General features: G+C 47.3%; 1 protein-coding gene across 6 annotated transcripts in view; it reads right to left on the minus strand.

Annotated features, from left to right (window-relative positions):
• PACSIN2 (protein kinase C and casein kinase substrate in neurons 2) overlaps positions 1 to 9,599 on the minus strand; it is a 132,041-nt gene that overhangs the window by 39,987 nt on the left and 82,455 nt on the right. The window contains exon 1 of one of the 6 annotated variants that reach the window (XM_081822599.1): positions 6,319 to 6,337. The exons of the other annotated variants lie outside the window; for them this stretch is intronic. The gene's annotated coding sequence lies outside the window, so the exon portion shown is untranslated. Of the gene's footprint in view, positions 1 to 6,318; positions 6,338 to 9,599 lie in introns of those variants that run through there. 6 annotated transcript variants of the gene reach the window in all.

Genomic DNA, 9,599 nt, shown 5'->3' on the forward strand with positions numbered 1-9,599 from the left:
AAAATCCACAGACAAACCTATAAAAGAAAAGCACATTGTTGCAGTTTTTAAATTCCTAAGGTAATAAGCAAGCCATCCCCGACCTACAACTTGCATTCCCATCACTGCCTTAGTACAGCACAGTCTCAAACGTTCCCTTGAGGTGAGAGAAAAGTCAATAATAACATATATATATGCATATGTTACATGCGTGTGAATGTGTGTTTCACATTAACAAGTGAACCTTCTCAACATCTTACTGAAGAGCTCAAAGAGCTTTCTGGAGAACAGTGCATGTTCTTAGACCAACAGACTGATAACCTTACTAAACAATCTTCCTCGTCCCGTGGAGAGAAGACAGAGCACATGTGAGGAGAACACGTGAACACGGGCAGAATCCCTGCATCTCTGGGCTCGCCGGGCCCCAGCCTGCCCTACCCACCCGGCAGGACCAGGCCCTACGGTAAGACACGAGAGGAAGTGATCCGCTCTGGACACCTGCCTCCACCCCCAGCTACCCCCATGTTTCACTTGTGTTGGGCATTGTCTTCCCCCCCCCCGCCATGACTGATTCACCTCAGCCACCGAAGCCCCAAATTCAGACCAGTTTATTCAGATACTGTGTGAGGGTCAGCTAGAGAGAGTAAAGACAAATAAACAAAAGGGATCATTTCTGGGTCATGAGGCAATGTTCTAAATCCAGGCAAGGGTAAAGGGACGATTAACCTCTTTGTAGAGGGAGGAAGCTGATGGACCCCCTGTGACACTGATGATCACAAATCATTGTGATGCAACGACCCATCCACAGCCACATGACACTCCCTGACTTCTTGGTGAAAAGTCCACCTTCCTTTCCATCACCCTGTGTTCAGATCACACAGCCAGAGATCTGGAACTTCCCTAATTACCATGGTCAGGAGTCCAAAGCCTCAGCTTTGCCCAGGTAGGGTGGGGTGAGCAGAGTGATCCACACTGTTACACCTACAAGGTGCAAGACTTTGTTCTAGGTACTTTTCCATATGGGATCACATTTAATTCTCACAATTCCCTACAAGACAGTCTAGAAGCATGGTAAGGAACAGGAACACAGGCTCCAATCCCAGACCTACTACTCACTAGCTGGGCAACAGTGGGCAAGTTACTTAACCTCTCTGTGCCTCAATGGCCTTATCTATAAAAGAGTGATGAATCTGAAATACACATCACGGAATTATAGTGAGGGTCAAATGAGGCCAGACATGCAGGGGTGGACATGGTAAATTATAATGTAATTGTCATTAGATAGTAATTATTATCACTATCATTCCCTTTATCTCTCTAGTTGAAAAAACTGATGCTCGGGGAGGTTAAGTAACTTGCCCATGGTCATCCAAGTAATGAATGGCAGAGACAACATTTGACAAATTTGTTAAGGTAATGTTCTCTCCATCGTACCAAAAGGTTTTTTAAAAACTATCTGAAGTTTAAATAAATCTGGTGTCTTATAACCTAAGATCTAGCTGCTATTTAAAGGGTTTAATCTGATGGATGTGACAGCTTCTAAAGTTGAACACAGCACTGTATGGCCAATAAATTCAAAGAGCGGATGACAGTACTTCAAAGCCAAGTGCCCCAACGGCACGCACACTATAACCAGGCAATTGTCCGGGCACCATGTGCACACTCTTCCTGCCAGCATGCTGTCTGGACCTCTGCTCCATCATCACAGGGAGGCATGTCATTGTAACTCCTGGATATCACAAAGGCCGACAGGCCGCTCTGGCTGGGCCCTGGTGCCACGTTTCACAGCACCCCTTCTCTAAGCAATCCTATGCTCTTGGCCAGGGCCCTCCTGGGAGCACGCCAGCCCACATTTGCAGTGACAAAAAGTCTTCTACCCAGAGCAGCTGTCTCTGCTCCAGGCTCCTTAGGAAATACCTGGGGTTTGGGCTCAGGTGAGTCTCAAAGTGGCCCAATCGAGCCACTGGCTGGGCTGCCTAGCCAGCTCTGGGAATAGCTGCAGGGAGCAGGTGCAGGGAGGAGCGGGTGCCTGCTCTGGACGGAGAAGCAGCTCAACACCTGAAAAGTTTAGGCAGAGGGATTCATTTTCTGCCGGGATTCAGCCATGGTTTAGACACAAATAGATGGTCCATTCTGCATAAGATTTATTAAGAGCCTACTGAGTGCCAGGAGCCAAGAAGAGGTTGCCCCTGGGCTCAGCACAAAAAGACAAACTCAACTCCTAGGAGAAAGAACCTGAATCGCCAAGTAACAAAACCAAGTGACTCTGGAGCTGCAGAGGGCTTCAGAGGTGAGGCATGCTCCTGGCTGACCAGCAGGAACAAGGGAAGTCCAGCTTTCCTCGCCCAAGTCCCATGGTAGGACATACCCTATGTGGTAACGCTCCCTCAGTCCGGGGCCCTGTACCCACCCCAGCACTGTGCTCAGCAACTGTGACAGTCCCCAAGGTGACAGCTCTACCGGTGCCAAGCTGACCCGGGCCTCAAGACACAGCTTTCAACATTTCACCATGAAGCGTGATGTTTGCTATACAGTATTTTAAAATATCCCTTTTTAGGTTAGAAAGGTTTTTTTTAAGATTTTATTTATTTTATTTATTTGACAGAGAGAGACACAGCGAGAGAGGGAACACAAGCAGGGGGAGCGGGAGAGGGAGAAGCAGGCTTCCCGTGGAGCAGGGAGCCCGATGAGGGGGCTCGATCCCAGGACCCTGGGATCATGACCTGAGCCGAAGGCAGACACTTAACAACTGAGCCATCCAGGCGCCCCATAGGTTAGAAAGTTTCTTTCTACTACAATTCTACTAAGAGCTTTTATCACAAATGGATGTTTACATTAAGATTAGCTTAATTTTTCCTTAAATGTTTGGCAGAATTTGTCAGTGAAGTCACCTGGGCCTGGAGCTTCCTTTAAGCACTTTTAATCACAGATTCTGGTTAAAAGGGAAAAGACCATTCATGTATTTTCTATTTCTTTGTGTGTTGATTTTGTACAGTTGTGGTTTTCCAGGGAATCCAGGTGATTTTTTTTTTTTCAAATTTATTGGCATAAAATTGTTCATACTATTCTCCTAAGATCATTTTATTTATTTTTTAAGTTTTTTTTTTTTAAGGTTTTATTTATTTATTTGACACGTAGAGAGAGAGAGAGAGAGAGCACAAGCAGGGGAAGCGTCAGGCAGAGGGAGAGCGAGAAGCAGACTCCCTGCCGAGCAAGGAGCCCGATGCGGGGCTCGATCCCAGGACCCCGGAATCATGACATGAGCTGAGGGCAGACGCTTAACTGACTGAGCCACCCAGGTGCCCCTCCTAAGATCATTTTAAAGACTGAGGGATACCCGTAGTCGTGCCCCCTTTTCATTCTTGACATTAGGTTTTGGTGCCTTTTGTCTTGATCAGTCTCATCAGAGATTTATCAATTTGTATTTTTATTTTTCAAAGAATGCACTTTTAGTTTGCTTTCTTTCAAGTGCCTATTGAATATTTGTCTTCTTTTTCCTTGATTTTTCCCCTTTATTAATTTCTTTCCTTCTACCACCTTTGGCTTCAAGTTGTTCTTTCTCTAACTCTGGACATGGAAGCATACATAGCTCATTACTTTTCTGCCCTGTCTTCTTTTCTCATAAGTGCATTTAAAGCTATAAATTTCCCTCCAGGTGCAAATTTTAGCTATATTCCACAATCTCATTCATTTTTCATAATAGTCCCATGAGGTAGGTATTCTTACTCCCTTTTCACACATGAGAAACTGAAGGTCAAGTAACTTGTTGAAGGTTTTAAACGGTGATAAACGGTGAGATCATGACTCAAGACCAGGTTCTGTGGTTCTAAAATGCAAGTTCTTCCTATTATAGTACATGACACATAATGAGCAGTTTGTGGGTATTATGAGTAAACTGCTATGAAAATACCAGGAAAGCAAGAACGAGAGTGCTCTCCTCCATAGGGTATGGGACAAGTTAGAAAAGGACTTACAGGCAGATGGGCTCTGCACGGGCGCCCATGAGAAGGGCTTCTTATCCGTAAGCGGGGAGGGTGGTCAAGATGGGTCAAGGAGACCAAGGAAATCCGTGACTGGTGATTTTACAAAAGTAACAGAATCAGCTCCCAGCCTTCAAGGCTCACACAAGAAACGTCTTCCCGAAAAACAGTGAGATTTGTTCTTTTACGACCAGAATTTGGCCCCACGACTCAATGTGGCACAATCATCAGCCACTTTTCCTGGACCCAAATGACCTCCCAAGTCACACCAGCCATACCCAGGCTCAGAGATGGAGGAGACGGGAAGAAAGGAGGCCAGAAATTATTGGCTCAGTGACAATGGTCTTATGTGAATTTAAAATTGGAAAGAGGGGACAACCTGCCATTGTCAGCTGTTCATGGTGAGCCGGATTCATTCTTTCAACAAAGGTCTAAGTTTCAAGAACTGAGCTAGTGCTGGGAATACAAATAGCCCATGAACTAGGCCTCAGTTTCTTTTAAATGAAACTGAAAATAGCTAAACTGGACTAGACTAGTGGGAAAATCTTGAGGAAAGACCCAAATATTAAATTTGTCAAATGCAAACAGAGGAAATATTTGTTGCCTTTTTAGTGCTGTAAATACAGTGAAATTGGGGGGCACCTGGGTGGCTCAGTCGGTTAGGAATCTGCCTTTGGCTCAGGTCATGATCCCAGGGTCCTGGGATGGAACCCCGTGTTGGGCTCCCTGCTCGGCGGGGAGCCTTCTTCTTCCTCTCCTCCCTGCTCGTGCTCTCTCTTGCTATCTCTGTCTCTCTCTCTCCCAAATAAATAAATAAAATCTTAGAAAAAAAAAATAGGGATGCCTGGGTGGCTCAGTTCAGTTAAGCATCTGCCTTCAGCTCAGGTCATGATCCCAGGGTCCTGGGATTGAGCCCCATGTCGGGGCGGTGGGGGGTGGGGTGGGAGGGGTCTCCCTGCTCAGAGAGGGAGGCTGCTTCTCTCTCTGCCTGCTGCTCTCCCTGCTTGTGCCCTCTCTGACAAATAAATAAAATCTTTTAAAAAAATAAAGTGAATAAAATCTTTTAAAAATAAAAAAATTTAGTGAATTGGTAATAAATGCTTGATGACAATCAAAATAAAATCTCATAATGTCTGCTCTACATATTCACACAAGACAAGAAAAAGTGCCAATACCCCCATGTTAAGGGGGTCTCAGTGAACCAATCAGCTTGGGTATTTTTTTTTTTTTAATGTATTTGCAATTTAGAAAAACAAAAATAACCCATGTTTCCATTGAGAACTCAAGAAGAGAGTTTGGCAGAGAAAGGAAGAACAGGAAGAAGGACCATCCATAGTTCCATCACTCATGGACAGTGCAAGGCATGCTTCTTTCCTGGATCACTTCATTCCCTCCTTAAAGCAAGGGGGGGCGGGGGGAACACATGGACTAAGGCGCCTAGAGCTGCAGACAAATAACTCTAAGGTAAGAGGAGAGGGCACAGGGTACGGCCTGTGCTCTAAGGGCAAATGAGCTTCCTGCACAAAGCCCCCTAATGTCCAGCTAAACACGGGTGCTCCGTTCTAATGTGTGGACACTCACTTGAGTGTGCCCCCTCCTGAGTGGGAACCAGTTGTAGACCAGGCCATACCCCAGGAACCAGGCTCAGTCCCCCAGGGAAACCAAGGCCACCAAGGAAGGAACTACAAGAGCTGCCTAATGGTACCACACAGCTGTTCAATAACTAAGGACGGAACGATACCCCCTAAGTAGCCTCTTGGCTGAAGGCGGCCATGCCTGTGTCAAATAAAGCAAGCTTTTAATCAGATGTGGGTCTGCTGTTCCACCTGGGAGCCCACGTAGGAATAAACCAGTAACACAGATGCTCCCATGCACCAAGCACCTCTTAGCACCACCAGGCGGTCTATGTGACCTTTGGACAGATTTTTATCCCTCAAAAACTCTGCAAAAGATGAACAGGAAGGCAGCTGAGGTCCCAACAATTCAAATCACTGGTCAAGGGCCCACAGGCTGTAAATGCTAGGCCAGGATGCAAGCCAGATCATCCGATTCCATGTACCCAACCGCAGCAGGACTCTGCTCATCTGGCCCCAGGTTAATCTCAGGTCTGGAAACCCCGCTTGAAGGGACGCCGCTCCCTCAGAAAGGGGGCTTGATTCTCAGGGCTGTCTTATTAATAGTGATGTCCAAAACATCCCAAAGGTCCTCAGACTGTCAGGGAATATTACTCAGAATTTTTTTTCACACACAAACGTCTCTAACCATAAAAATGAATCTGGTTTTAGCACCCTCTGGGCTAAAGAAATGTGTTAAGTCGGGGAAATTGAGGCTTCTAAGGATAACAAGAGAACCCACAAACCTGTTCCTTCAAAGGAGATCAGGTCAGGCAAATTTCCTGGTTCTGCTTCCTTCCTTCATTCAGGGTCTTGAGCCAGCCTGAACCACTGCTAAGCCTGGAGACATGTTGTGGAATAAGGTGGTCTCTAACGCCAAATGGTACTGAATATTCCTGAAATAGGTCTATCGATGCCAAAAACACATAATGCATATTTATTAATGAGCTGGGTGCTTCTCAGTGGGATGGTGAAGTTCCTGGGAAGGCAGGTGGCAGTGAGTGGAAAACGCATGTCGGCTCCACCTCTGTGACGTCGATCATCTGTCCCCTGAGAGCCCTGTCCTCCTCTGTACGGCTGGGACACCACTGGCACCCTTACCTCTCGAGGTATGAAGAGGCTCAGGGGAGATCACAGATGTGGGAGAACTCTGGAAAAGTATGAAGTGACTGACAAATGCGCTAGGACGGTCTTTCCGAGGACAGGGAAAGAAGCTAGCACTGCTTTAGTCTGTGTCACACTGTCTAGCACCCCGTAGTTGACAGATTCTTTCTTTCTGAAGACACTGAACTACAATACTCAACTGTAACGCTGAATGAGTTCCATTAACTCTGAACAAAGGCTGTACATACTCCCAGTCCCCATCTTCCTCATGGGGTACGCCGTGTGCCAAACACACCAGAACAGGCTTTTACAGTCTCTAACCTGGTGACAGGAAAATGCCATCTGAATTCCAAACAGCAGATTCTGAAATGAACCTTTAGGACAAAGTAGTGTATGCTGAGTGATTCTTGATTCCTTCCCATCACGATGGGAAAAAACAAAGCCAAGAAAATATGTTCACCATGGATTGCCTCTCGCTTTCTTTCTTCCCCCAAATCACAGTAGAGCAGCCAGTTCAAGAGAGGCACACATCTCTCCTTCCCTCCCCCCAGGGGTCCACTGGGCCGACAAGAAGGAACCTGTAACAACTCAGCGGTACAGCAGCAGACTGGTGGACATGCCAGAAGCACACAGACAGGCCTGGGCTGGGAGAAGACCAAGGAAATACCATCCCAAACGCCAGGGTGGGAGTGAGCCTCCCTGGGGTAGGAGTGCCAAGCCTGGGGCTGAGAAATGCTAGGGGTGGGGGGCTGGGGGGATGCTGAGGGGCAATCACAGTAATTTTTAAAACTGCATTTGTTTTTTTTTTTTTAAAGATTTTATTTATTTATTTGAGAGAGAGAAAGAAACAGCATGACAAGGGAGAGGGTCAGAGAGAGAAGCAGGCTCCCCGATGAGCAGGGAGCCCGATGCGGGACTCAATCCCAGGACTCTGGGATCATGACCTGAGCCGAAGGCAGTTGCTTAACCAACTGAGCCACCCAGGCACCCTAAAAGTGCATTTGTGACCAGCAAGCCTAGACTCCCTTCAGGGAGCCCACCTGGGGCCATGCCCAGCCTCTCACAGAAATACAGTCTAAGAACCCGGAACAGCTTCCTACACATCAGTCCTGTTCTTCTTTGATAAACATGAACTGATAACCAAGGATCTTCACAATCATGAAATAAATAATAATGAAATAAAAACCCAAACCACAAAAGGACCAAGATCAACAGGGCAACTTTTATTTGGAGCTGATCTCTAGGGAAAACACAATCAATACTTCAGGGAACAAGAGAGAAATTCTAATAAACTCTTAAGACTTCTCCCAGAAAGTCGAGGGTTATTGTACCCATAAAACAGGAATGAGCTATGAAAAAGGAGAAATGAGGAAATGAGTAAAGATATTTTTCTTGATTTTTAGGAACCTTGTTACCAAAATAAACATTTTGATGGACAGTCTAGATAACAGAATGACAAGATTAAGGATGAAGCTCGTGACCTGGATGCTAAGGCCATAGGCATTTCCTATCACAGAACACAGGAGGGGAGAAAGATGGAGCAAGAGGCTGGTTAAGGGACAGAAAGAGCCACCAAGAGGTCCTGTGGGCTGGGAGGGGCCGGGGGGCTCCTAGAGTGCCGCTGGCTTCCCACTCAGGTCTCGCACACCAAGTGCTGCACAGAGAAGGTGCTCGACAAAGATCCGAGGGAGTGCAAAAGGAACAGCACTTGCAGCCTTTCCCCGCTCTCTTTCCGAGGGCTCTGGGACGAAGGCGTTTCTGCTGCGGCCACTCAGTGAACTGCTGGTCGTCAGTACGACAGTGTGCAGTCGCTCAGGCTGGCTCCCCTCGGAGACCCTGATGTTCCAGATGCTCAAGAGCAGGGACAGCGCGCTTCTGCCTGGGACCTTGTCCGCCCATCAAAGGTGTATGAGCAGCAAGCTTGAGGCTTGAGAGCTAGGAAATCCTAAGTGTACAAATCATCACCCCCTTTCCTCCCCACCCTCCTGAAATGCACAATCGTGGTCCTCCTTGCGTGTCCTGGGTACACAGTAGGCCCTCAATAGATGTTTGCTGAGCGCACATTCTAGGAGGCACTTGACAGGAATCTGGGAATCCTGGAATCCAGGAATGAGGCGGAGGAAAAGACTTCCAGATCTCTGGATTCCAGTGACTTCTGCCACTGAGGTACATAAACACTGGTGAGTCACAGCTATTCCTAAAAGGGTATGCAGAGTCTCAGAGGTTAATAGAGGTTGCCAAGGTGCCCTTGGCCCTGGCTGGGAAATGGCATAACGTTCTTCCCCTCTGGGTCTGATAACAGGTATCAAGTAAACAAAAAGTACAAATTATATAAGTACAACTAGCTCCTCTTAATGCCCTTAATTTGTTCCAAAAAGAACAAACAGAATGGGTCATTAGGCCAAAAGGCTATATTACTCTAAAGCAAGGACATTCAGAGCGAAGGCACCATGTTGCTGTCTCCCCTGAGAGTTGGCCAGCCTTGGGGGGAAAGCCCTCTGTCGTCCTCCGTAACTGCAGAAGGAAGCTGTCCTCACTGCTGCCCCTTCCCCGCCAACACTGACCTGGCTCTGTGCTGCCCTGCAGGCCTCGCCCTGAGCACACGCTGGACCTAAGGTTGGTTTCTTCATTATCCACAATGGGAAGTGGCCAGAATTTCTTCCAAGCCACTGTCTGGCCCAGAGTGAGGGGAGGATCATTCCTTAAAGTAAGGGGCAAATTTGGGGTGCCTGGGTGGCTCAGTTGTTAAGCGTCTGCCTTCGGCTCAGGTTATGATCCCAGGGTCCTGGGATCGAGCCCCGCACTGGGATCCCTGCTCCACGGGAAGCCTGCTTCTCCCTCTCCCACTCCCCCTGCTTGTGTTCCCTCTCTCGCTGTGTCTCTCTCTGTCAAATAAATAAAATCTTAAAAAAAAAGGGGGGGG

Source organism: Leptonychotes weddellii, chromosome 5 (assembly GCF_054177405.1).
Source record: "Leptonychotes weddellii isolate Sample4059 chromosome 5, ASM5417740v2, whole genome shotgun sequence".
Taxonomy (NCBI): Eukaryota; Metazoa; Chordata; class Mammalia; order Carnivora; family Phocidae; genus Leptonychotes; species Leptonychotes weddellii.